Source organism: Doryrhamphus excisus, chromosome 7 (assembly GCF_030265055.1).
Source record: "Doryrhamphus excisus isolate RoL2022-K1 chromosome 7, RoL_Dexc_1.0, whole genome shotgun sequence".
NCBI lineage: Eukaryota > Metazoa > Chordata > Actinopteri > Syngnathiformes > Syngnathidae > Doryrhamphus > Doryrhamphus excisus.
In genome coordinates, this window is record NC_080472.1 from 13,176,107 (window position 1) to 13,193,627 (window position 17,521).

At 52.8% G+C, this 17,521-nt stretch overlaps 53 non-coding genes and 24 pseudogenes across 53 annotated transcripts in view; all 77 read right to left on the minus strand.

Annotated features, from left to right (window-relative positions):
* Positions 1–48: 48 nt before the first annotated feature.
* LOC131133978 (5S ribosomal RNA) lies at positions 49–167 on the minus strand. Its single transcript, XR_009131251.1, has one exon. It is a non-coding gene; the product is annotated as a 5S ribosomal RNA (ribosomal RNA).
* A 112-nt stretch (positions 168–279) lies between these two features.
* Positions 280–398, minus strand: LOC131133743 (5S ribosomal RNA). The gene has a single exon (XR_009131021.1). It is a non-coding gene; the product is annotated as a 5S ribosomal RNA (ribosomal RNA).
* A 112-nt stretch (positions 399–510) lies between these two features.
* On the minus strand, positions 511–629 carry LOC131134023 (5S ribosomal RNA). Its single transcript, XR_009131294.1, has one exon. It is a non-coding gene; the product is annotated as a 5S ribosomal RNA (ribosomal RNA).
* A 112-nt stretch (positions 630–741) lies between these two features.
* LOC131133744 (5S ribosomal RNA) lies at positions 742–860 on the minus strand. The gene has a single exon (XR_009131022.1). It is a non-coding gene; the product is annotated as a 5S ribosomal RNA (ribosomal RNA).
* A 112-nt stretch (positions 861–972) lies between these two features.
* LOC131133398 (5S ribosomal RNA) lies at positions 973–1,081 on the minus strand (annotated as a pseudogene).
* Positions 1,082–1,193: 112 nt separating this feature from the next.
* Positions 1,194–1,312, minus strand: LOC131132964 (5S ribosomal RNA). The gene has a single exon (XR_009130546.1). It is a non-coding gene; the product is annotated as a 5S ribosomal RNA (ribosomal RNA).
* A 112-nt stretch (positions 1,313–1,424) lies between these two features.
* LOC131133399 (5S ribosomal RNA) lies at positions 1,425–1,533 on the minus strand (annotated as a pseudogene).
* A 112-nt stretch (positions 1,534–1,645) lies between these two features.
* Positions 1,646–1,764, minus strand: LOC131133198 (5S ribosomal RNA). The gene has a single exon (XR_009130778.1). It is a non-coding gene; the product is annotated as a 5S ribosomal RNA (ribosomal RNA).
* A 112-nt stretch (positions 1,765–1,876) lies between these two features.
* LOC131134010 (5S ribosomal RNA) lies at positions 1,877–1,995 on the minus strand. Its single transcript, XR_009131281.1, has one exon. It is a non-coding gene; the product is annotated as a 5S ribosomal RNA (ribosomal RNA).
* A 111-nt stretch (positions 1,996–2,106) lies between these two features.
* Positions 2,107–2,225, minus strand: LOC131133658 (5S ribosomal RNA). The gene has a single exon (XR_009130939.1). It is a non-coding gene; the product is annotated as a 5S ribosomal RNA (ribosomal RNA).
* Positions 2,226–2,337: 112 nt separating this feature from the next.
* LOC131133451 (5S ribosomal RNA) lies at positions 2,338–2,456 on the minus strand (annotated as a pseudogene).
* Positions 2,457–2,568: 112 nt separating this feature from the next.
* LOC131133994 (5S ribosomal RNA) lies at positions 2,569–2,687 on the minus strand. The gene has a single exon (XR_009131266.1). It is a non-coding gene; the product is annotated as a 5S ribosomal RNA (ribosomal RNA).
* Positions 2,688–2,799: 112 nt separating this feature from the next.
* On the minus strand, positions 2,800–2,908 carry LOC131133583 (5S ribosomal RNA; annotated as a pseudogene).
* A 112-nt stretch (positions 2,909–3,020) lies between these two features.
* On the minus strand, positions 3,021–3,139 carry LOC131133813 (5S ribosomal RNA). Its single transcript, XR_009131089.1, has one exon. It is a non-coding gene; the product is annotated as a 5S ribosomal RNA (ribosomal RNA).
* Positions 3,140–3,251: 112 nt separating this feature from the next.
* Positions 3,252–3,370, minus strand: LOC131133167 (5S ribosomal RNA). Its single transcript, XR_009130748.1, has one exon. It is a non-coding gene; the product is annotated as a 5S ribosomal RNA (ribosomal RNA).
* A 112-nt stretch (positions 3,371–3,482) lies between these two features.
* LOC131133943 (5S ribosomal RNA) lies at positions 3,483–3,601 on the minus strand. Its single transcript, XR_009131217.1, has one exon. It is a non-coding gene; the product is annotated as a 5S ribosomal RNA (ribosomal RNA).
* Positions 3,602–3,713: 112 nt separating this feature from the next.
* LOC131133745 (5S ribosomal RNA) lies at positions 3,714–3,832 on the minus strand. Its single transcript, XR_009131023.1, has one exon. It is a non-coding gene; the product is annotated as a 5S ribosomal RNA (ribosomal RNA).
* Positions 3,833–3,944: 112 nt separating this feature from the next.
* LOC131133461 (5S ribosomal RNA) lies at positions 3,945–4,053 on the minus strand (annotated as a pseudogene).
* Positions 4,054–4,165: 112 nt separating this feature from the next.
* Positions 4,166–4,284, minus strand: LOC131133842 (5S ribosomal RNA). The gene has a single exon (XR_009131119.1). It is a non-coding gene; the product is annotated as a 5S ribosomal RNA (ribosomal RNA).
* Positions 4,285–4,396: 112 nt separating this feature from the next.
* On the minus strand, positions 4,397–4,515 carry LOC131133258 (5S ribosomal RNA). Its single transcript, XR_009130835.1, has one exon. It is a non-coding gene; the product is annotated as a 5S ribosomal RNA (ribosomal RNA).
* Positions 4,516–4,627: 112 nt separating this feature from the next.
* Positions 4,628–4,746, minus strand: LOC131133979 (5S ribosomal RNA). The gene has a single exon (XR_009131252.1). It is a non-coding gene; the product is annotated as a 5S ribosomal RNA (ribosomal RNA).
* A 112-nt stretch (positions 4,747–4,858) lies between these two features.
* On the minus strand, positions 4,859–4,977 carry LOC131133882 (5S ribosomal RNA). Its single transcript, XR_009131159.1, has one exon. It is a non-coding gene; the product is annotated as a 5S ribosomal RNA (ribosomal RNA).
* Positions 4,978–5,089: 112 nt separating this feature from the next.
* Positions 5,090–5,208, minus strand: LOC131133830 (5S ribosomal RNA). The gene has a single exon (XR_009131107.1). It is a non-coding gene; the product is annotated as a 5S ribosomal RNA (ribosomal RNA).
* Positions 5,209–5,320: 112 nt separating this feature from the next.
* Positions 5,321–5,429, minus strand: LOC131133400 (5S ribosomal RNA; annotated as a pseudogene).
* A 112-nt stretch (positions 5,430–5,541) lies between these two features.
* On the minus strand, positions 5,542–5,660 carry LOC131133199 (5S ribosomal RNA). Its single transcript, XR_009130779.1, has one exon. It is a non-coding gene; the product is annotated as a 5S ribosomal RNA (ribosomal RNA).
* Positions 5,661–5,772: 112 nt separating this feature from the next.
* Positions 5,773–5,891, minus strand: LOC131133986 (5S ribosomal RNA). Its single transcript, XR_009131258.1, has one exon. It is a non-coding gene; the product is annotated as a 5S ribosomal RNA (ribosomal RNA).
* A 111-nt stretch (positions 5,892–6,002) lies between these two features.
* On the minus strand, positions 6,003–6,121 carry LOC131133668 (5S ribosomal RNA). The gene has a single exon (XR_009130949.1). It is a non-coding gene; the product is annotated as a 5S ribosomal RNA (ribosomal RNA).
* Positions 6,122–6,233: 112 nt separating this feature from the next.
* LOC131133443 (5S ribosomal RNA) lies at positions 6,234–6,352 on the minus strand (annotated as a pseudogene).
* A 112-nt stretch (positions 6,353–6,464) lies between these two features.
* Positions 6,465–6,583, minus strand: LOC131134006 (5S ribosomal RNA). The gene has a single exon (XR_009131277.1). It is a non-coding gene; the product is annotated as a 5S ribosomal RNA (ribosomal RNA).
* A 112-nt stretch (positions 6,584–6,695) lies between these two features.
* LOC131133584 (5S ribosomal RNA) lies at positions 6,696–6,804 on the minus strand (annotated as a pseudogene).
* Positions 6,805–6,916: 112 nt separating this feature from the next.
* On the minus strand, positions 6,917–7,035 carry LOC131133007 (5S ribosomal RNA). The gene has a single exon (XR_009130592.1). It is a non-coding gene; the product is annotated as a 5S ribosomal RNA (ribosomal RNA).
* Positions 7,036–7,147: 112 nt separating this feature from the next.
* Positions 7,148–7,266, minus strand: LOC131133746 (5S ribosomal RNA). The gene has a single exon (XR_009131024.1). It is a non-coding gene; the product is annotated as a 5S ribosomal RNA (ribosomal RNA).
* A 112-nt stretch (positions 7,267–7,378) lies between these two features.
* On the minus strand, positions 7,379–7,487 carry LOC131133401 (5S ribosomal RNA; annotated as a pseudogene).
* A 112-nt stretch (positions 7,488–7,599) lies between these two features.
* On the minus strand, positions 7,600–7,718 carry LOC131132966 (5S ribosomal RNA). The gene has a single exon (XR_009130548.1). It is a non-coding gene; the product is annotated as a 5S ribosomal RNA (ribosomal RNA).
* A 112-nt stretch (positions 7,719–7,830) lies between these two features.
* LOC131133403 (5S ribosomal RNA) lies at positions 7,831–7,939 on the minus strand (annotated as a pseudogene).
* A 112-nt stretch (positions 7,940–8,051) lies between these two features.
* Positions 8,052–8,170, minus strand: LOC131133200 (5S ribosomal RNA). The gene has a single exon (XR_009130780.1). It is a non-coding gene; the product is annotated as a 5S ribosomal RNA (ribosomal RNA).
* A 112-nt stretch (positions 8,171–8,282) lies between these two features.
* LOC131134011 (5S ribosomal RNA) lies at positions 8,283–8,401 on the minus strand. The gene has a single exon (XR_009131282.1). It is a non-coding gene; the product is annotated as a 5S ribosomal RNA (ribosomal RNA).
* Positions 8,402–8,512: 111 nt separating this feature from the next.
* On the minus strand, positions 8,513–8,631 carry LOC131133670 (5S ribosomal RNA). The gene has a single exon (XR_009130951.1). It is a non-coding gene; the product is annotated as a 5S ribosomal RNA (ribosomal RNA).
* Positions 8,632–8,743: 112 nt separating this feature from the next.
* Positions 8,744–8,862, minus strand: LOC131133339 (5S ribosomal RNA; annotated as a pseudogene).
* Positions 8,863–8,974: 112 nt separating this feature from the next.
* LOC131134018 (5S ribosomal RNA) lies at positions 8,975–9,093 on the minus strand. The gene has a single exon (XR_009131289.1). It is a non-coding gene; the product is annotated as a 5S ribosomal RNA (ribosomal RNA).
* Positions 9,094–9,205: 112 nt separating this feature from the next.
* On the minus strand, positions 9,206–9,314 carry LOC131133585 (5S ribosomal RNA; annotated as a pseudogene).
* Positions 9,315–9,426: 112 nt separating this feature from the next.
* LOC131133814 (5S ribosomal RNA) lies at positions 9,427–9,545 on the minus strand. The gene has a single exon (XR_009131090.1). It is a non-coding gene; the product is annotated as a 5S ribosomal RNA (ribosomal RNA).
* A 112-nt stretch (positions 9,546–9,657) lies between these two features.
* Positions 9,658–9,776, minus strand: LOC131133169 (5S ribosomal RNA). The gene has a single exon (XR_009130750.1). It is a non-coding gene; the product is annotated as a 5S ribosomal RNA (ribosomal RNA).
* Positions 9,777–9,888: 112 nt separating this feature from the next.
* LOC131132995 (5S ribosomal RNA) lies at positions 9,889–10,007 on the minus strand. The gene has a single exon (XR_009130580.1). It is a non-coding gene; the product is annotated as a 5S ribosomal RNA (ribosomal RNA).
* Positions 10,008–10,119: 112 nt separating this feature from the next.
* LOC131133747 (5S ribosomal RNA) lies at positions 10,120–10,238 on the minus strand. Its single transcript, XR_009131025.1, has one exon. It is a non-coding gene; the product is annotated as a 5S ribosomal RNA (ribosomal RNA).
* Positions 10,239–10,350: 112 nt separating this feature from the next.
* LOC131133462 (5S ribosomal RNA) lies at positions 10,351–10,459 on the minus strand (annotated as a pseudogene).
* A 112-nt stretch (positions 10,460–10,571) lies between these two features.
* Positions 10,572–10,690, minus strand: LOC131133844 (5S ribosomal RNA). Its single transcript, XR_009131122.1, has one exon. It is a non-coding gene; the product is annotated as a 5S ribosomal RNA (ribosomal RNA).
* Positions 10,691–10,802: 112 nt separating this feature from the next.
* LOC131133259 (5S ribosomal RNA) lies at positions 10,803–10,921 on the minus strand. The gene has a single exon (XR_009130836.1). It is a non-coding gene; the product is annotated as a 5S ribosomal RNA (ribosomal RNA).
* Positions 10,922–11,033: 112 nt separating this feature from the next.
* LOC131133981 (5S ribosomal RNA) lies at positions 11,034–11,152 on the minus strand. The gene has a single exon (XR_009131253.1). It is a non-coding gene; the product is annotated as a 5S ribosomal RNA (ribosomal RNA).
* Positions 11,153–11,264: 112 nt separating this feature from the next.
* Positions 11,265–11,383, minus strand: LOC131133748 (5S ribosomal RNA). The gene has a single exon (XR_009131026.1). It is a non-coding gene; the product is annotated as a 5S ribosomal RNA (ribosomal RNA).
* A 112-nt stretch (positions 11,384–11,495) lies between these two features.
* LOC131133404 (5S ribosomal RNA) lies at positions 11,496–11,604 on the minus strand (annotated as a pseudogene).
* Positions 11,605–11,716: 112 nt separating this feature from the next.
* On the minus strand, positions 11,717–11,835 carry LOC131132967 (5S ribosomal RNA). The gene has a single exon (XR_009130549.1). It is a non-coding gene; the product is annotated as a 5S ribosomal RNA (ribosomal RNA).
* A 112-nt stretch (positions 11,836–11,947) lies between these two features.
* On the minus strand, positions 11,948–12,056 carry LOC131133445 (5S ribosomal RNA; annotated as a pseudogene).
* A 112-nt stretch (positions 12,057–12,168) lies between these two features.
* On the minus strand, positions 12,169–12,287 carry LOC131133201 (5S ribosomal RNA). Its single transcript, XR_009130781.1, has one exon. It is a non-coding gene; the product is annotated as a 5S ribosomal RNA (ribosomal RNA).
* Positions 12,288–12,399: 112 nt separating this feature from the next.
* Positions 12,400–12,518, minus strand: LOC131133019 (5S ribosomal RNA). Its single transcript, XR_009130604.1, has one exon. It is a non-coding gene; the product is annotated as a 5S ribosomal RNA (ribosomal RNA).
* Positions 12,519–12,629: 111 nt separating this feature from the next.
* On the minus strand, positions 12,630–12,748 carry LOC131133669 (5S ribosomal RNA). Its single transcript, XR_009130950.1, has one exon. It is a non-coding gene; the product is annotated as a 5S ribosomal RNA (ribosomal RNA).
* Positions 12,749–12,860: 112 nt separating this feature from the next.
* LOC131133340 (5S ribosomal RNA) lies at positions 12,861–12,979 on the minus strand (annotated as a pseudogene).
* Positions 12,980–13,091: 112 nt separating this feature from the next.
* On the minus strand, positions 13,092–13,210 carry LOC131134029 (5S ribosomal RNA). Its single transcript, XR_009131300.1, has one exon. It is a non-coding gene; the product is annotated as a 5S ribosomal RNA (ribosomal RNA).
* Positions 13,211–13,322: 112 nt separating this feature from the next.
* Positions 13,323–13,431, minus strand: LOC131133587 (5S ribosomal RNA; annotated as a pseudogene).
* Positions 13,432–13,543: 112 nt separating this feature from the next.
* Positions 13,544–13,662, minus strand: LOC131133008 (5S ribosomal RNA). Its single transcript, XR_009130593.1, has one exon. It is a non-coding gene; the product is annotated as a 5S ribosomal RNA (ribosomal RNA).
* Positions 13,663–13,774: 112 nt separating this feature from the next.
* On the minus strand, positions 13,775–13,893 carry LOC131133255 (5S ribosomal RNA). The gene has a single exon (XR_009130832.1). It is a non-coding gene; the product is annotated as a 5S ribosomal RNA (ribosomal RNA).
* Positions 13,894–14,005: 112 nt separating this feature from the next.
* Positions 14,006–14,124, minus strand: LOC131133982 (5S ribosomal RNA). The gene has a single exon (XR_009131254.1). It is a non-coding gene; the product is annotated as a 5S ribosomal RNA (ribosomal RNA).
* A 112-nt stretch (positions 14,125–14,236) lies between these two features.
* On the minus strand, positions 14,237–14,355 carry LOC131133749 (5S ribosomal RNA). The gene has a single exon (XR_009131027.1). It is a non-coding gene; the product is annotated as a 5S ribosomal RNA (ribosomal RNA).
* A 112-nt stretch (positions 14,356–14,467) lies between these two features.
* LOC131133446 (5S ribosomal RNA) lies at positions 14,468–14,576 on the minus strand (annotated as a pseudogene).
* Positions 14,577–14,688: 112 nt separating this feature from the next.
* On the minus strand, positions 14,689–14,807 carry LOC131133203 (5S ribosomal RNA). Its single transcript, XR_009130783.1, has one exon. It is a non-coding gene; the product is annotated as a 5S ribosomal RNA (ribosomal RNA).
* A 112-nt stretch (positions 14,808–14,919) lies between these two features.
* Positions 14,920–15,028, minus strand: LOC131133405 (5S ribosomal RNA; annotated as a pseudogene).
* Positions 15,029–15,140: 112 nt separating this feature from the next.
* On the minus strand, positions 15,141–15,259 carry LOC131132968 (5S ribosomal RNA). Its single transcript, XR_009130550.1, has one exon. It is a non-coding gene; the product is annotated as a 5S ribosomal RNA (ribosomal RNA).
* A 112-nt stretch (positions 15,260–15,371) lies between these two features.
* On the minus strand, positions 15,372–15,480 carry LOC131133406 (5S ribosomal RNA; annotated as a pseudogene).
* Positions 15,481–15,592: 112 nt separating this feature from the next.
* On the minus strand, positions 15,593–15,711 carry LOC131133351 (5S ribosomal RNA; annotated as a pseudogene).
* Positions 15,712–15,823: 112 nt separating this feature from the next.
* LOC131133987 (5S ribosomal RNA) lies at positions 15,824–15,942 on the minus strand. Its single transcript, XR_009131259.1, has one exon. It is a non-coding gene; the product is annotated as a 5S ribosomal RNA (ribosomal RNA).
* A 111-nt stretch (positions 15,943–16,053) lies between these two features.
* On the minus strand, positions 16,054–16,172 carry LOC131133341 (5S ribosomal RNA; annotated as a pseudogene).
* A 112-nt stretch (positions 16,173–16,284) lies between these two features.
* Positions 16,285–16,403, minus strand: LOC131134041 (5S ribosomal RNA). The gene has a single exon (XR_009131311.1). It is a non-coding gene; the product is annotated as a 5S ribosomal RNA (ribosomal RNA).
* A 112-nt stretch (positions 16,404–16,515) lies between these two features.
* LOC131133696 (5S ribosomal RNA) lies at positions 16,516–16,634 on the minus strand. Its single transcript, XR_009130976.1, has one exon. It is a non-coding gene; the product is annotated as a 5S ribosomal RNA (ribosomal RNA).
* A 112-nt stretch (positions 16,635–16,746) lies between these two features.
* Positions 16,747–16,865, minus strand: LOC131133342 (5S ribosomal RNA; annotated as a pseudogene).
* A 112-nt stretch (positions 16,866–16,977) lies between these two features.
* Positions 16,978–17,086, minus strand: LOC131133292 (5S ribosomal RNA; annotated as a pseudogene).
* A 112-nt stretch (positions 17,087–17,198) lies between these two features.
* On the minus strand, positions 17,199–17,317 carry LOC131133891 (5S ribosomal RNA). Its single transcript, XR_009131167.1, has one exon. It is a non-coding gene; the product is annotated as a 5S ribosomal RNA (ribosomal RNA).
* Positions 17,318–17,428: 111 nt separating this feature from the next.
* Positions 17,429–17,521, minus strand: part of LOC131132882 (5S ribosomal RNA) — a 119-nt gene continuing 26 nt past the window's right edge. Inside the window, exon 1 of the ribosomal RNA XR_009130465.1 lies at positions 17,429–17,521. This exon is cut by the window's right edge and continues 26 nt beyond it. This is a non-coding gene — a ribosomal RNA (5S ribosomal RNA).

The window sequence follows — 17,521 nt, forward strand, 5'->3', positions numbered from 1 at the left end:
GTGTCAAACAGCGCCCTCTGCTGTCAGGCAAGAGCAGAAACCATAAAAAGCTTACAGCACCTGGTATTCCCAGGCGGTCTCCCATCCAAGTACTAACCAGGCCCGCCGCTGCTTAGCTTCCGAGATCTGACGAGATCGGGCGTTTTCAGGGTAGTATGGCCGTAAGCTGCCAGGACAACTGAAAAGATCTTATTTGAAGGCGACGCAGGCCAAACTAGACTCCAGCAAAAAGTGTCAAACAGCGCCCTCTGCTGTCAGGCAAGAGCATAAACTATAAAAAGCTTACAGCACCTGGTATTCCCAGGCGGACTCCCATCCAAGTACTAACCAGGCCCGCCCCTGCTTAGCTTCCGAGATCGGACGAGATCGGGCGTTTTCAGGGTAGTATGGCCGTAAGCTGCCAGGGCAACTGAAAAGATCCTATTTGAAGGCGACACAGGCCAAACTAGACTCCAGCAAAAAGTGTCAAACAGCGCCCTCTGCTGTCAGGCAAGAGCAGAAACCATAAAAAGCTTACAGCACCTGGAATTCCCAGGCGGTCTCCCATCCAAGTACTAACCAGGCCCGCCGCTGCTTAGCTTCCGAGATCTGACGAGATCGGGCGTTTTCAGGGTAGTATGGCCGTAAGCTGCCAGGACAACTGAAAAGATCTTATTTGAAGGCGACGCAGGCCAAACTAGACTCCAGCAAAAAGTGTCAAACAGCGCCCTCTGCTGTCAGGCAAGAGCATAAACTATAAAAAGCTTACAGCACCTGGTATTCCCAGGCGGACTCCCATCCAAGTACTAACCAGGCCCGCCCCTGCTTAGCTTCCGAGATCGGACGAGATCGGGCGTTTTCAGGGTAGTATGGCCGTAAGCTGCCAGGGCAACTGAAAAGATCCTATTTGAAGGCGACGCAGGCCAAACTAGACTCCAGCAAAAAGTGTCAAACAGCGCCCTCTGCTGTCAGGCAAGAGCAGAAACCATAAAAAGCTTACAGCACCTGGTATTCCCAGGCGGTCTCCCATCCAAGTACTAACCAGGCCCGCCCCTGCTTAGCTTCCGAGATCGGGCGTTTTCAGGGTAGTATGGCCGAAAGCTGCCAGGTCAACTGAAAAGATCCTATTTGAAGGCGACGCAGGCCAAAATAGACTCCAGCAAAAAGTGTCAAACAGCGCCCTCTGCTGTCAGGCAAGAGCAGAAGCCATAAAAAGCTTGCAGCACCTGGTATTCCCAGGCGGTCTCCCATCCAAGTACTAACCAGGCCCGCCCCTGCTTAGCTTCCGAGGTCCGACGAGATCGGGCGTTTTCAGGGTAGTATGGCCGTAAGCTGCCAGGGCAACTGAAAAGATCCTATTTGAAGGCGACGCAGGCCAAACTAGACTCCAGCAAAAAGTGTCAAACAGCGCCCTCTGCTGTCAGGCAAGAGCAGAAACCATAAAAAGCTTACAGCACCTGGTATTCCCAGGCGGTCTCCCATCCAAGTACTAACCAGGCCCGCCCCTGCTTAGCTTCCGAGATCGGGCGTTTTCAGGGTAGTATGGCCGAAAGCTGCCAGGTCAACTGAAAAGATCCTATTTGAAGGCGACGCAGGTCAAAATAGACTCCAGCAAAAAGTGTCAAACAGCGCCCTCTGCTGTCAGGCAAGAGCAGAAACCATAAAAAGCTTGCAGCACCTGGTATTCCCAGGCGGTCTCCCATCCAAGTAATAACCAGGCCCGCCCCTGCTTAGCTTCCGAGGTCCGACGAGATCGGGCGTTTTCAGGGTAGTATGGCCGTAAGCTGCCAGGGCAACTGAAAAGATCCTATTTGAAGGCGACGCAGGCCAAACTAGACTCCAGCAAAAAGTGTCAAACAGCGCCCTCTGCTGTCAGGCAAGAGCAGAAACCATAAAAAGCTTACAGCACCAGGTATTCCCAGGCGGTCTCCCATCCAAGTACTAACCACGCCCGCCCCTGCTTAGCTTCCGAGATCGGACGAGATCGGGCGTTTTCAGGGTAGTATGGCCGTAAGCTGCCAGGACAACTGAAAAGATCTTATTTGAAGGCGACGCAGGCCAAACTAGATCCAGCAAAAAGTGTCAAACAGCGCCCTCTGTTGTCAGGCAAGAGCAGAAACTATAAAAAGCTTACAGCACCTGGTATTCCCAGGCGGTCTCCCATCCAAGTACTAACCAGGCCCACCCCTGCTTAGCTTCCGAGATCGGACGAGATCGGGCGTTTTCAGGGTAGTATGGCCGTAAGCTGCCAGGGCAACTGAAAAGATCCTATTTGAAGGCGACACAGGCCAAACTAGACTCCAGCAAAAAGTGTCAAACAGCGCCCTCTGCTGTCAGGCAAGAGCAGAAACCATAAAAAGCTTACAGCACCTGGAATTACCAGGCGGTCTCCCATCCAAGTATTAAACAGGCCCGCCCCTGCTTAGCTTCCGAGGTCGGACGAGATCGGGCGTTGTGAGGGGAGTATGGCCATAAGCTGCCAGGTCAACTGAAAAGATCCTATTTGAAGGTGACGCAGGCCAAACTAGACTCCAGCAAAAAGTGTCAAACAGCGCCCTCTGCTGTCAGGCAAGAGCAGAAACCATAAAAAGCTTACAGCACCTGGTATTCCCAGGCGGTCTCCCATCCAAGTACTAACCAGGCCCGCCCCTGCTTAGCTTCCGAGATCGGACGAGATCGGGCGTTTTCAGGGTAGTATGGCCGTAAGCTGCCAGGGCAACTGAAAAGATCCTATTTGAAGGCCACACAGGCCAAACTAGACTCCAGCAAAAAGTGTCAAACAGCGCCCTCTGCTGTCAGGCAAGAGCAGAAACCATAAAAAGCTTACAGCACCTGGAATTCCCAGGCGGTCTCCCATCCAAGTATTAAACAGGCCCGCACCTGCTTAGCTTCCGAGATCGGGCGTTTTCAGGGTAGTATGGCCGTAAGCTGCCAGGACAACTGAAAAGATCTTATTTGAAGGCGACGCAGGCCAAACTAGACTCCAGCAAAAAGTGTCAAACAGCGCCCTCTGCTGTCAGGCAAGAGCAGAAACCATAAAAAGCTTACAGCACCTGGTATTCCCAGGCGGTCTCCCATCCAAGTACTAACCAGGCCCGCCCCTGCTTAGCATCCGAGATCGGACGAGATCGGGCGTTTTCAGGGTAGTATGGCCGTAAGCTGCCAGGGCAACTGAAGAGATCCTATTTGAAGGCGACGCAGGCCAAAGTAGACTCCAGCAAAAAGTGTCAAACAGCGCCCTCTGCTGTCAGGCAAGAGCAGAAACCATAAAAAGCTTACAGCACCTGGTTTTTCCAGGCGGCCTCCCATCCAAGTACTAACCAGGCCCGCCCCTGCTTAGCTTCCGAGATCGGACGAGATCGGGCGTTTTCAAGGTAGTATGGCCGTATGCTGCCAGGGCTACTAAAAAGATCCTATTTGAAGGCGACGCAGGCCAAATTAGACTCCAGCAAAAAGTGTCAAACAGCGCCCTCTGCTGTCAGGCAAGAGCAGAAACCATAAAAAGCTTACAGCACCTGGTATTCCCAGGCGGTCTCCCATCCAAGTACTAACCCGGCCCGCCGCTGCTTAGCTTCCGAGATCTGACGAGATCGGGCGTTTTCAGGGTAGTATGGCCGTAAGCTGCCAGGACAACTGAAAAGATCTTATTTGAAGGCGACGCAGGCCAAACTAGACTCCAGCAAAAAGTGTCAAACAGCGCCCTCTGCTGTCAGGCAAGAGCATAAACTATAAAAAGCTTACAGCACCTGGTATTCCCAGGCGGACTCCCATCCAAGTACTAACCAGGCCCGCCCCTGCTTAGCTTCCGAGATCGGACGAGATCGGGCGTTTTCAGGGTAGTATGGCCGTAAGCTGCCAGGGCAACTGAAAAGATCCTATTTGAAGGCGACACAGGCCAAACTAGACTCCAGCAAAAAGTGTCAAACAGCGCCCTCTGCTGTCAGGCAAGAGCAGAAACCATAAAAAGCTTACAGCACCTGGAATTCCCAGGCGGTCTCCCATCCAAGTATTAAACAGGCCCGCCCCTGCTTAGCTTCCGAGATCGGGCGTTTTCAGGGTAGTATGGCCGTAAGCTGCCAGGACAACTGAAAAGATCTTATTTGAAGGCGACGCAGGCCAAACTAGACTCCAGCAAAAAGTGTCAAACAGCGCCCTCTGCTGTCAGGCAAGAGCAGAAACCATAAAAAGCTTACAGCACCTGGTATTCCCAGGCGGTCTCCCATCCAAGTACTAACCAGGCCCGCCCCTGCTTAGCCTCCGAGATCGGACGAGATCGGGCGTTTTCAGGGTAGTATGGCCGTAAGCTGCCAGGGCAACTGAAGAGATCCTATTTGAAGGCGACGCAGGCCAAAGTAGACTCCAGCAAAAAGTGTCAAACAGCGCCCTCTGCTGTCAGGCAAGAGCAGAAACCATAAAAAGCTTACAGCACCTGGTTTTTCCAGGCGGTCTCCCATCCAAGTACTAACCAGGCCCGCCCCTGCTTAGCTTCCGAGATCGGACGAGATCGGGCGTTTTCAAGGTAGTATGGCGGTATGCTGCCAGGGCTACTAAAAAGATCCTATTTGAAGGCGACGCAGGCCAAATTAGACTCCAGCAAAAAGTGTCAAACAGCGCCCTCTGCTGTCAGGCAAGAGCAGAAACCATAAAAAGCTTACAGCACCTGGTATTCCCAGGCGGTCTCCCATCCAAGTACTAACCAGGCCCGCCGCTGCTTAGCTTCCGAGATCTGACGAGATCGGGCGTTTTCAGGGTAGTATGGCCGTAAGCTGCCAGAACAACTGAAAAGATCTTATTTGAAGGCGACGCAGGCCAAACTAGACTCCAGCAAAAAGTGTCAAACAGCGCCCTCTGCTGTCAGGCAAGAGCATAAACTATAAAAAGCTTACAGCACCTGGTACTCCCAGGCGGACTCCCATCCAAGTACTAACCAGGCCCGCCCCTGCTTAGCTTCCGAGATCGGACGAGATCGGGCGTTTTCAGGGTAGTATGGCCGTAAGCTGCCAGGGCAACTGAAAAGATCCTATTTGAAGGCGACGCAGGCCAAACTAGACTCCAGCAAAAAGCGGCAAACAGCGCCCTCTGCTGTCAGGCAAGAGCAGAAACCATAAAAAGCTTACAGCACCTGGTATTCCCAGGCGGTCTCCCATCCAAGTACTAACCAGGCCCGCCCCTGCTTAGCTTCCGAGGTCCGACGAGATCGGGCGTTTTCAGGGTAGTATGGCCGTAAGCTGCCAGGGCAACTGAAAAGATCCTATTTGAAGGCGACGCAGGCCAAACTAGACTCCAGCAAAAAGTGTCAAACAGCGCCCTCTGCTGTCAGGCAAGAGCAGAAACCATAAAAAGCTTACAGCACCTGGTATTCCCAGGCGGTCTCCCATCCAAGTACTAACCAGGCCCGCCCCTGCTTAGCTTCCGAGATCGGGCGTTTTCAGGGTAGTATGGCCGAAAGCTGCCAGGTCAACTGAAAAGATCCTATTTGAAGGCGACGCAGGCCAAAATAGACTCCAGCAAAAAGTGTCAAACAGCGCCCTCTGCTGTCAGGCAAGAGCAGAAACCATAAAAAGCTTGCAGCACCTGGTATTCCCAGGCGGTCTCCCATCCAAGTAATAACCAGGCCCGCCCCTGCTTAGCTTCCGAGGTCCGACGAGATCGGGCGTTTTCAGGGTAGTATGGCCGTAAGCTGCCAGGGCAACTGAAAAGATCCTATTTGAAGGCGACGCAGGCCAAACTAGACTCCAGCAAAAAGTGTCAAACAGCGCCCTCTGCTGTCAGGCAAGAGCAGAAACCATAAAAAGCTTACAGCACCTGGTATTCCCAGGCGGTCTCCCATCCAAGTACTAACCACGCCCGCCCCTGCTTAGCTTCCGAGATCGGACGAGATCGGGCGTTTTCAGGGTAGTATGGCCGTAAGCTGCCAGGACAACTGAAAAGATCTTATTTGAAGGCGACGCAGGCCAAACTAGATCCAGCAAAAAGTGTCAAACAGCGCCCTCTGCTGTCAGGCAAGAGCAGAAACTATAAAAAACTTACAGCACCTGGTATTCCCAGGCGGTCTCCCATCCAAGTACTAACCAGGCCCACCCCTGCTTAGCTTCCGAGATCGGACGAGATCGGGCGTTTTCAGGGTAGTATGGCCGTAAGCTGCCAGGGCAACTGAAAAGATTCTATTTGAAGGCGACACAGGCCAAACTAGACTCCAGCAAAAAGTGTCAAACAGCGCCCTCTGCTGTCAGGCAAGAGCAGAAACCATAAAAAGCTTACAGCACCTGGAATTCCCAGGCGGTCTCCCATCCAAGTATTAAACAGGCCCGCCACTGCTTAGCTTCCGAGGTCGGACGAGATCGGGCGTTGTGAGGGGAGTATGGCCATAAGCTGCCAGGTCAACTGAAAAGATCCTATTTGAAGGTGACGCAGGCCAAACTAGACTCCAGCAAAAAGTGTCAAACAGCGCCCTCTGCTGTCAGGCAAGAGCAGAAACCATAAAAAGCTTACAGCACCTGGTATTCCCAGGCGGTCTCCCATCCAAGTACTAACCAGGCCCGCCCCTGCTTAGCTTCCGAGATCGGACGAGATCGGGCGTTTTCAGGGTAGTATGGCCGTAAGCTGCCAGGGCAACTGAAAAGATCCTATTTGAAGGCCACACAGGCCAAACTAGACTCCAGCAAAAAGTGTCAAACAGCGCCCTCTGCTGTCAGGCAAGAGCAGAAACCATAAAAAGCTTACAGCACCTGGAATTCCCAGGCGGTCTCCCATCCAAGTATTAAACAGGCCCGCACCTGCTTAGCTTCCGAGATCGGGCGTTTTCAGGGTAGTATGGCCGTAAGCTGCCAGGACAACTGAAAAGATCTTATTTGAAGGCGACGCAGGCCAAACTAGACTCCAGCAAAAAGTGTCAAACAGCGCCCTCTGCTGTCAGGCAAGAGCAGAAACCATAAAAAGCTTACAGCACCTGGTATTCCCAGGCGGTCTCCCATCCAAGTACTAACCAGGCCCGCCCCTGCTTAGCCTCCGAGATCGGACGAGATCGGGCGTTTTCAGGGTACTATGGCCGTAAGCTGCCAGGGCAACTGAAGAGATCCTATTTGAAGGCGACGCAGGCCAAAGTAGACTCCAGCAAAAAGTGTCAAACAGCGCCCTCTGCTGTCAGGCAAGAGCATAAACTATAAAAAGCTTACAGCACCTGGTATTCCCAGGCGGACTCCCATCCAAGTACTAACCAGGCCCGCCCCTGCTTAGCTTCCGAGATCGGACGAGATCGGGCGTTTTCAGGGTAGTATGGCCGTAAGCTGCCAGGGCAACTGAAAAGATCCTATTTGAAGGCGACGCAGGCCAAACTAGACTCCAGCAAAAAGTGTCAAACAGCGCCCTCTGCTGTCAGGCAAGAGCAGAAACCATAAAAAGCTTACAGCACCTGGTATTCCCAGGCGGTCTCCCATCCAAGTACTAACCAGGCCCGCCCCTGCTTAGCTTCCGAGATCGGGCGTTTTCAGGGTAGTATGGCCGAAAGCTGCCAGGTCAACTGAAAAGATCCTATTTGAAGGCGACGCAGGCCAAAATAGACTCCAGCAAAAAGTGTCAAACAGCGGCCTCTGCTGTCAGGCAAGAGCAGAAGCCATAAAAAGCTTGCAGCACCTGGTATTCCCAGGCGGTCTCCCATCCAAGTACTAACCAGGCCCGCCCCTGCTTAGCTTCCGAGGTCCGACGAGATCGGGCGTTTTCAGGGTAGTATGGCCGTAAGCTGCCAGGGCAACTGAAAAGATCCTATTTGAAGGCGACGCAGGCCAAACTAGACTCCAGCAAAAAGTGTCAAACAGCGCCCTCTGCTGTCAGGCAAGAGCAGAAACCATAAAAAGCTTACAGCACCTGGTATTCCCAGGCGGTCTCCCATCCAAGTACTAACCAGGCCCGCCCCTGCTTAGCTTCCGAGATCGGGCGTTTTCAGGGTAGTATGGCCGAAAGCTGCCAGGTCAACTGAAAAGATCCTATTTGAAGGCGACGCAGGTCAAAATAGACTCCAGCAAAAAGTGTCAAACAGCGCCCTCTGCTGTCAGGCAAGAGCAGAAACCATAAAAAGCTTGCAGCACCTGGTATTCCCAGGCGGTCTCCCATCCAAGTAATAACCAGGCCCGCCCCTGCTTAGCTTCCGAGGTCCGACGAGATCGGGCGTTTTCAGGGTAGTATGGCCGTAAGCTGCCAGGGCAACTGAAAAGATCCTATTTGAAGGCGACGCAGGCCAAACTAGACTCCAGCAAAAAGTGTCAAACAGCGCCCTCTGCTGTCAGGCAAGAGCAGAAACCATAAAAAGCTTACAGCACCAGGTATTCCCAGGCGGTCTCCCATCCAAGTACTAACCACGCCCGCCCCTGCTTAGCTTCCGAGATCGGACGAGATCGGGCGTTTTCAGGGTAGTATGGCCGTAAGCTGCCAGGACAACTGAAAAGATCTTATTTGAAGTCGACGCAGGCCAAACTAGATCCAGCAAAAAGTGTCAAACAGCGCCCTCTGCTGTCAGGCAAGAGCAGAAACTATAAAAAGCTTACAGCACCTGGTATTCCCAGGCGGTCTCCCATCCAAGTACTAACCAGGCCCACCCCTGCTTAGCTTCCGAGATCGGACGAGATCGGGCGTTTTCAGGGTAGTATGGCCGTAAGCTGCCAGGGCAACTGAAAAGATCCTATTTGAAGGCGACACAGGCCAAACTAGACTCCAGCAAAAAGTGTCAAACAGCGCCCTCTGCTGTCAGGCAAGAGCAGAAACCATAAAAAGCTTACAGCACCTGGAATTCCCAGGCGGTCTCCCATCCAAGTATTAAACAGGCCCGCCCCTGCTTAGCTTCCGAGGTCGGACGAGATCGGGCGTTGTGAGGGGAGTATGGCCATAAGCTGCCAGGTCAACTGAAAAGATCCTATTTGAAGGTGACGCAGGCCAAACTAGACTCTAGCAAAAAGTGTCAAACAGCGCCCTCTGCTGTCAGGCAAGAGCAGAAACCATAAAAAGCTTACAGCACCTGGTATTCCCAGGCGGTCTCCCATCCAAGTACTAACCAGGCCCGCCCCTGCTTAGCTTCCGAGATCGGACGAGATCGGGCGTTTTCAGGGTAGTATGGCCGTAAGCTGCCAGGGCAACTGAAAAGATCCTATTTGAAGGCCACACAGGCCAAACTAGACTCCAGCAAAAAGTGTCAAACAGCGCCCTCTGCTGTCAGGCAAGAGCAGAAACCATAAAAAGCTTACAGCACCTGGAATTCCCAGGCGGTCTCCCATCCAAGTATTAAACAGGCCCGCACCTGCTTAGCTTCCGAGATCGGGCGTTTTCAGGGTAGTATGGCCGTAAGCTGCCAGGACAACTGAAAAGATCTTATTTGAAGGCGACGCAGGCCAAACTAGACTCCAGCAAAAAGTGTCAAACAGCGCCCTCTGCTGTCAGGCAAGAGCAGAAACCATAAAAAGCTTACAGCACCTGGTATTCCCAGGCGGTCTCCCATCCAAGTACTAACCAGGCCCGCCCCTGCTTAGCATCCGAGATCGGACGAGATCGGGCGTTTTCAGGGTAGTATGGCCGTAAGCTGCCAGGGCAACTGAAGAGATCCTATTTGAAGGCGACGCAGGCCAAAGTAGACTCCAGCAAAAAGTGTCAAACAGCGCCCTCTGCTGTCAGGCAAGAGCAGAAACCATAAAAAGCTTACAGCACCTGGTTTTTCCAGGCGGCCTCCCATCCAAGTACTAACCAGGCCCGCCCCTGCTTAGCTTCCGAGATCGGACGAGATCGGGCGTTTTCAAGGTAGTATGGCCGTATGCTGCCAGGGCTACTAAAAAGATCCTATTTGAAGGCGACGCAGGCCAAATTAGACTCCAGCAAAAAGTGTCAAACAGCGCCCTCTGCTGTCAGGCAAGAGCAGAAACCATAAAAAGCTGACAGCACCTGGTATTCCCAGGCGGTCTCCCATCCAAGTACTAACCAGGCCCGCCGCTGCTTAGCTTCCGAGATCTGACGAGATCGGGCGTTTTCAGGGTAGTATGGCCGTAAGCTGCCAGGACAACTGAAAAGATCTTATTTGAAGGCGACGCAGGCCAAACTAGACTCCAGCAAAAAGTGTCAAACAGCGCCCTCTGCTGTCAGGCAAGAGCATAAACTATAAAAAGCTTACAGCACCTGGTATTCCCAGGCGGACTCCCATCCAAGTACTAACCAGGCCCGCCCCTGCTTAGCTTCCGAGATCGGACGAGATCGGGCGTTTTCAGGGTAGTATGGCCGTAAGCTGCCAGGGCAACTGAAAAGATCCTATTTGAAGGCGACACAGGCCAAACTAGACTCCAGCAAAAAGTGTCAAACAGCGCCCTCTGCTGTCAGGCAAGAGCAGAAACCATAAAAAGCTTACAGCACCTGGAATTCCCAGGCGGTCTCCCATCCAAGTATTAAACAGGCCCGCCCCTGCTTAGCTTCCGAGATCGGGCGTTTTCAGGGTAGTATGGCCGTAAGCTGCCAGGACAACTGAAAAGATCTTATTTGAAGGCGACGCAGGCCAAACTAGACTCCAGCAAAAAGTGTCAAACAGCGCCCTCTGCTGTCAGGCAAGAGCAGAAACCATAAAAAGCTTACAGCACCTGGTATTCCCAGGCGGTCTCCCATCCAAGTACTAACCAGGCCCGCCCCTGCTTAGCCTCCGAGATCGGACGAGATCGGGCGTTTTCAGGGTAGTATGGCCGTAAGCTGCCAGGGCAACTGAAGAGATCCTATTTGAAGGCGACGCAGGCCAAAGTAGACTCCAGCAAAAAGTGTCAAACAGCGCCCTCTGCTGTCAGGCAAGAGCAGAAACCATAAAAAGCTTACAGCACCTGGTTTTTCCAGGCGGTCTCCCATCCAAGTACTAACCAGGCCCGCCCCTGCTTAGCTTCCGAGATCGGACGAGATCGGGCGTTTTCAAGGTAGTATGGCGGTATGCTGCCAGGGCTACTAAAAAGATCCTATTTGAAGGCGACGCAGGCCAAATTAGACTCCAGCAAAAAGTGTCAAACAGCGCCCTCTGCTGTCAGGCAAGAGCAGAAACCATAAAAAGCTTACAGCACCTGGTATTCCCAGGCGGTCTCCCATCCAAGTACTAACCAGGCCCGCCGCTGCTTAGCTTCCGAGATCTGACGAGATCGGGCGTTTTCAGGGTAGTATGGCCGTAAGCTGCCAGGACAACTGAAAAGATCTTATTTGAAGGCGACGCAGGCCAAACTAGACTCCAGCAAAAAGTGTCAAACAGCGCCCTCTGCTGTCAGGCAAGAGCATAAACTATAAAAAGCTTACAGCACCTGGTATTCCCAGGCGGACTCCCATCCAAGTACTAACCAGGCCCGCCCCTGCTTAGCTTCCGAGATCGGACGAGATCGGGCGTTTTCAGGGTAGTATGGCCGTAAGCTGCCAGGGCAACTGAAAAGATCCTATTTGAAGGCGACGCAGGCCAAACTAGACTCCAGCAAAAAGCGTCAAACAGCGCCCTCTGCTGTCAGGCAAGAGCAGAAACCATAAAAAGCTTACAGCACCTGGTATTCCCAGGCGGTCTCCCATCCAAGTACTAACCAGGCCCGCCCCTGCTTAGCTTCCGAGATCGGGCGTTTTCAGGGTAGTATGGCCGAAAGCTGCCAGGTCAACTGAAAAGATCCTATTTGAAGGCGACGCAGGCCAAAATAGACTCCAGCAAAAAGTGTCAAACAGCGCCCTCTGCTGTCAGGCAAGAGCAGAAGCCATAAAAAGCTTGCAGCACCTGGTATTCCCAGGCGGTCTCCCATCCAAGTACTAACCAGGCCCGCCCCTGCTTAGCTTCCGAGGTCCGACGAGATCGGGCGTTTTCAGGGTAGTATGGCCGTAAGCTGCCAGGGCAACTGAAAAGATCCTATTTGAAGGCGACGCAGGCCAAACTAGACTCCAGCAAAAAGTGTCAAACAGCGCCCTCTGCTGTCAGGCAAGAGCAGAAACCATAAAAAGCTTACAGCACCTGGTATTCCCAGGCGGTCTCCCATCCAAGTACTAACCAGGTCCGCCCCTGCTTAGCTTCCGAGATCGGGCGTTTTCAGGGTAGTATGGCCGAAAGCTGCCAGTTCAACTGAAAAGATCCTATTTGAAGGCGACGCAGGCCAAAATAGACTCCAGCAAAAAGTGTCAAACAGCGCCCTCTGCTGTCAGGCAAGAGCAGAAACCATAAAAAGCTTGCAGCACCTGGTATTCCCAGGCGGTCTCCCATCCAAGTAATAACCAGGCCCGCCCCTGCTTAGCTTCCGAGGTCCGACGAGATCGGGCGTTTTCAGGGTAGTATGGCCGTAAGCTGCCAGGGCAACTGAAAAGATCCTATTTGAAGGCGACGCAGGCCAAACTAGACTCCAGCAAAAAGTGTCAAACAGCGCCCTCTGCTGTCAGGCAAGAGCAGAAACCATAAAAAGCTTACAGCACCTGGTATTCCCAGGCGGTCTCCCATCCAAGTACTAACCACGCCCGCCCCTGCTTAGCTTCCGAGATCGGACGAGATCGGGCGTTTTCAGGGTAGTATGGCCGTAAGGTGCCAGGACAACTGAAAAGATCTTATTTGAAGGCGACGCAGGCCAAACTAGATCCAGCAAAAAGTGTCAAACAGCGCCCTCTGCTGTCAGGCAAGAGCAGAAACTATAAAAAACTTACAGCACCTGGTATTCCCAGGCGGTCTCCCATCCAAGTACTAACCAGGCCCACCCCTGCTTAGCTTCCGAGATCGGACGAGATCGGGCGTTTTCAGGGTAGTATGGCCGTAAGCTGCCAGGGCAACTGAAAAGATTCTATTTGAAGGCGACACAGGCCAAACTAGACTCCAGCAAAAAGTGTCAAACAGCGCCCTCTGCTGTCAGGCAAGAGCAGAAACCATAAAAAGCTTACAGCACCTGGAATTCCCAGGCGGTCTCCCATCCAAGTATTAAACAGGCCCGCCCCTGCTTAGCTTCCGAGGTCGGACGAGATCGGGCGTTGTGAGGGGAGTATGGCCATAAGCTGCCAGGTCAACTGAAAAGATCCTATTTGAAGGTGACGCAGGCCAAACTAGACTCCAGCAAAAAGTGTCAAACAGCGCCCTCTGCTGTCAGGCAAGAGCAGAAACCATAAAAAGCTTACAGCACCTGGTATTCCCAGGCGGTCTCCCATCCAAGTACTAACCAGGCCCGCCCCTGCTTAGCTTCCGAGATCGGACGAGATCGGGCGTTTTCAGGGTAGTATGGCCGTAAGCTGCCAGGGCAACTGAAAAGATCCTATTTGAAGGCCACACAGGCCAAACTAGACTCCAGCAAAAAGTGTCAAACAGCGCCCTCTGCTGTCAGGCAAGAGCAGAAACCATAAAAAGCTTACAGCACCTGGAATTCCCAGGCGGTCTCCCATCCAAGTATTAAACAGGCCCGCACCTGCTTAGCTTCCGAGATCGGGCGTTTTCAGGGTAGTATGGCCGTAAGCTGCCAGGACAACTGAAAAGATCTTATTTGAAGGCGACGCAGGCCAAACTAGACTCCAGCAAAAAGTGTCAAACAGCGCCCTCTGCTGTCAGGCAAGAGCAGAAACCATAAAAAGCTTACAGCACCTGGTATTCCCAGGCGGTCTCCCATCCAAGTACTAACCAGGCCCGCCCCTGCTTAGCCTCCGAGATCGGACGAGATCGGGCGTTTTCAGGGTACTATGGCCGTAAGCTGCCAGGGCAACTGAAGAGATCCTATTTGAAGGCGACGCAGGCCAAAGTAGACTCCAGCAAAAAGTGTCAAACAGCGCCCTCTGCTGTCAGGCAAGAGCAGAAACCATAAAAAGCTTACAGCACCTCGTTTTTCCAGGCGGTCTCCCATCCAAGTACTAACCAGGCCCGCCCCTGCTTAGCTTCCGAGATCGGACGAGATCGGGCGTTTTCAAGGTAGTATGGCCGTATGCTGCCAGGGCTACTAAAAAGATCCTATTTGAAGGCGACGCAGGCCAAATTAGACTCCAGCAAAAAGTGTCAAACAGCGCCCTCTGCTGTCAGGCAAGAGCAGAAACCATAAAAAGCTTACAGCACCTGGTATTCCCAGGCGGTCTCCCATCCAAGTACTAACCAGGCCCGCCGCTGCTTAGCTTCCGAGATCTGACGAGATCGGGCGTTTTCAGGGTAGTATGGCCGTAAGCTGCCAGGACAACTGAAAAGATCTTATTTGAAGGCGACGCAGGCCAAACTAGACTCCAGCAAAAAGTGTCAAACAGCGCCCTCTGCTGTCAGGCAAGAGCATAAACTATAAAAAGCTTACAGCACCTGGTATTCCCAGGCGGACTCCCATCCAAGTACTAACCAGGCCCGCCCCTGCTTAGCTTCCGAGATCGGACGAGATCGGGCGTTTTCAGGGTAGTATGGCCGTAAGCTGCCAGGGCAACTGAAAAGATCCTATTTGAAGGCGACGCAGGCCAAACTAGACTCCAGCAAAAAGTGTCAAACAGCGCCCTCTGCTGTCAGGCAAGAGCAGAAACCATAAAAAGCTTACAGCACCTGGTATTCCCAGGCGGTCTCCCATCCAAGTACTAACCAGGCCCGCCCCTGCTTAGCTTCCGAGATCAGGCGTTTTCAGGGTAGTATGGCCGAAAGCTGCCAGGTCAACTGAAAAGATCCTATTTGAAGGCGACGCAGGCCAAAATAGACTCCAGCAAAAAGTGTCAAACAGCGCCCTCTGCTGTCAGGCAAGAGCAGAAACCATAAAAAGCTTGCAGCACCTGGTATTCCCAGGCGGTCTCCCATCCAAGTAATAACCAGGCCCGCCCCTGCTTAGCTTCCGAGGTCCGACGAGATCGGGCGTTTTCAGGGTAGTATGGCCGTAAGCTGCCAGGGCAACTGAAAAGATCCTATTTGAAGGCGACGCAGGCCAAACTGGACTCTAGCAAAAAGTGTCAAACAGCGCCCTCTGCTGTCAGGCAAGAGCAGAAACCATAAAAAGCTTACAGCACCTGGTATTCCCAGGCGGTCTCCCATCCAAGTACTAACCAGGCCCGCCCCTGCTTAGCTTCCGAGATCGGGCGTTTTCAGGGTAGTATGGCCGAAAGCTGCCAGGTCAACTGAAAAGATCCTATTTGAAGGCGACGCAGGCCAAAATAGACTCCAGCAAAAAGTGTCAAACAGCGCCCTCTGCTGTCAGGCAAGAGCAGAAACCATAAAAAGCTTGCAGCACCTGGTATTCCCAGGCGGTCTCCCATCCAAGTACTAACCAGGCCCGCCCCTGCTTAGCTTCCGAGGTCCGACGAGATCGGGCGTTTTCAGGGTAGTATGGCCGTAAGCTGCCAGGGCAACTGAAAAGATCCTATTTGAAGGCGACGCAGGCCAAACTAGACTCCAGCAAAAAGTGTCAAACAGCGCCCTCTGCTGTCAGGCAAGAGCAGAAACCATAAAAAGCTTACAGCACCTGGTATTCCCAGGCGGTCTCCCATCCAAGTACTAACCAGGCCCGCCCCTGCTTAGCTTCCGAGATCGGGCGTTTTCAGGGTAGTATGGCCGAAAGCTGCCAGGTCAACTGAAAAGATCCTATTTGAAGGCGACGCAGGCCAAAATAGACTCCAGCAAAAAGTGTCAAACAGCGCCCTCTGCTGTCAGGCAAGAGCAGAAACCATAAAACGCTTGCTGCACCTGGTATTCCCAGGCGGTCTCCCATCCAAGTAATAACCAGGCCCGCCCCTGCTTAGCTTCCGAGGTCCGACGAGATCGGGCGTTTTCAGGGTAGTATGGCCGTAAGCTGCCAGGGCAACTGAAAAGATCCTATTTGAAGGCGACGCAGGCCAAACTAGACTCCAGCAAAAAGTGTCAAACAGCGCCCTCTGCTGTCAGGCAAGAGCAGAAACCATAAAAAGCTTACAGCACCTGGTATTCCCAGGCGGTCTCCCATCCAAGTACTAACCACGCCCGCCCCTGCTTAGCTTCCGAGATCGGACGAGATCGGGCGTTTTCAGGGTAGTATGGCCGTAAGCTGCCAGGACAACTGAAAAGATCTTATTTGAAGGCGACGCAGGCCAAACTAGATCCAGCAAAAAGTGTCAAACAGCGCCCTCTGCTGTCAGGCAAGAGCAGAAACTATGAAAAGCTTACAGCACCTGGAATTCCCAGGCGGTCTCCCATCCAAGTATTAAACAGGCCCGCCCCTGCTTAGCTTCCGAGGTCGGACGAGATCGGGCGTTGTGAGGGGAGTATGGCCATAAGCTGCCAGGTCAACTGAAAAGATCCTATTTGAAGGTGACGCAGGCCAAACTAGACTCCAGCAAAAAGTGTCAAACAGCGCCCTCTGCTGTCAGGCAAGAGCAGAAACCATAAAAAGCTTACAGCACCTGGTATTCCCAGGCGGTCTCCCATCCAAGTACTAACCAGGCCCGCCCCTGCTTAGCTTCCGAGATCGGACGAGATCGGGCGTTTTCAGGGTAGTATGGCCGTAAGCTGCCAGGACAACTGAAAAGATCTTATTTGAAGGCAACGCAGGCCAAACTAGATCCAGCAAAAAGTGTCAAACAGCGCCCTCTGCTGTCAGGCAAGAGCAGAAACTATAAAAAAACTTACAGCACCTGGTATTCCCAGGCGGTCTCCCATCCAAGTACTAACCAGGCCCGCCCCTGCTTAGCTTCCGAGATCGGACGAGATCGGGCGTTTTCAGGGTAGTATGGCCGTAAGCTGCCAGGGCAACTGAAAAGATCCTATTTGAAGGCCACACAGGCCAAACTAGACTCCAGCAAAAAGTGTCAAACAGCGCCCTCTGCTGTCAGGCAACAGCAGAAACCATAAAAAGCTTACAGCACCTGGAATTCCCAGGCGGTCTCCCATCCAAGTATTAAACAGGCCCGCCCCTGCTTAGCTTCCGAGGTCGGACGAGATCGGGCGTTGTGAGGGGAGTATGGCCATAAGCTGCCAGGTCAACTGAAAAGATCCTATTTGAAGGTGACGCAGGCCAAACTAGACTCCAGCAAAAAGTGTCAAACAGCGCCCTCTGCTGTCAGGCAAGAGCAGAAACCATAAAAAGCTTACAGCACCTGGTATTCCCAGGCGGTCTCCCATCCAAGTACTAACCAGGCCCGCCCCTGCTTAGCTTCCGAGATCGGGCGTTTTCAGGGTAGTATGGCCGTAAGCTGCCAGGACAACTGAGAAGATCTTATTTGAAGGCGACGCAGGCCAAACTAGACTCCAGCAAAAAGTGTCAAACAGCGCCCTCTGCTGTCAGGCAAGAGCAGAAACCATAAAAAGCTTACAGCACCTGGTATTCCCAGGCGGTCTCCTATCCAAGTACTAACCAGGCCCGCCCCTGCTTAGCTTCCGAGATCTGACGAGATCGGGCGTTTTCAGGGTAGTATGGCCGTAAGCTGCCAGGACAACTGAAAAGATCTTATTTGAAGGCGACGCAGGCCAAACTAGATCCAGCAAAAAGTGTCAAACAGCGCCCTCTGCTGTCAGGCAAGAGCAGAAACTATAAAAAGCTTACAGCACCTGGTATTCCCAGGCAATCTCCCATCCAAGTACTAACCAGGCCCGCCCCTGCTTAGCTTCCGAGATCGGACGAGATCGGGC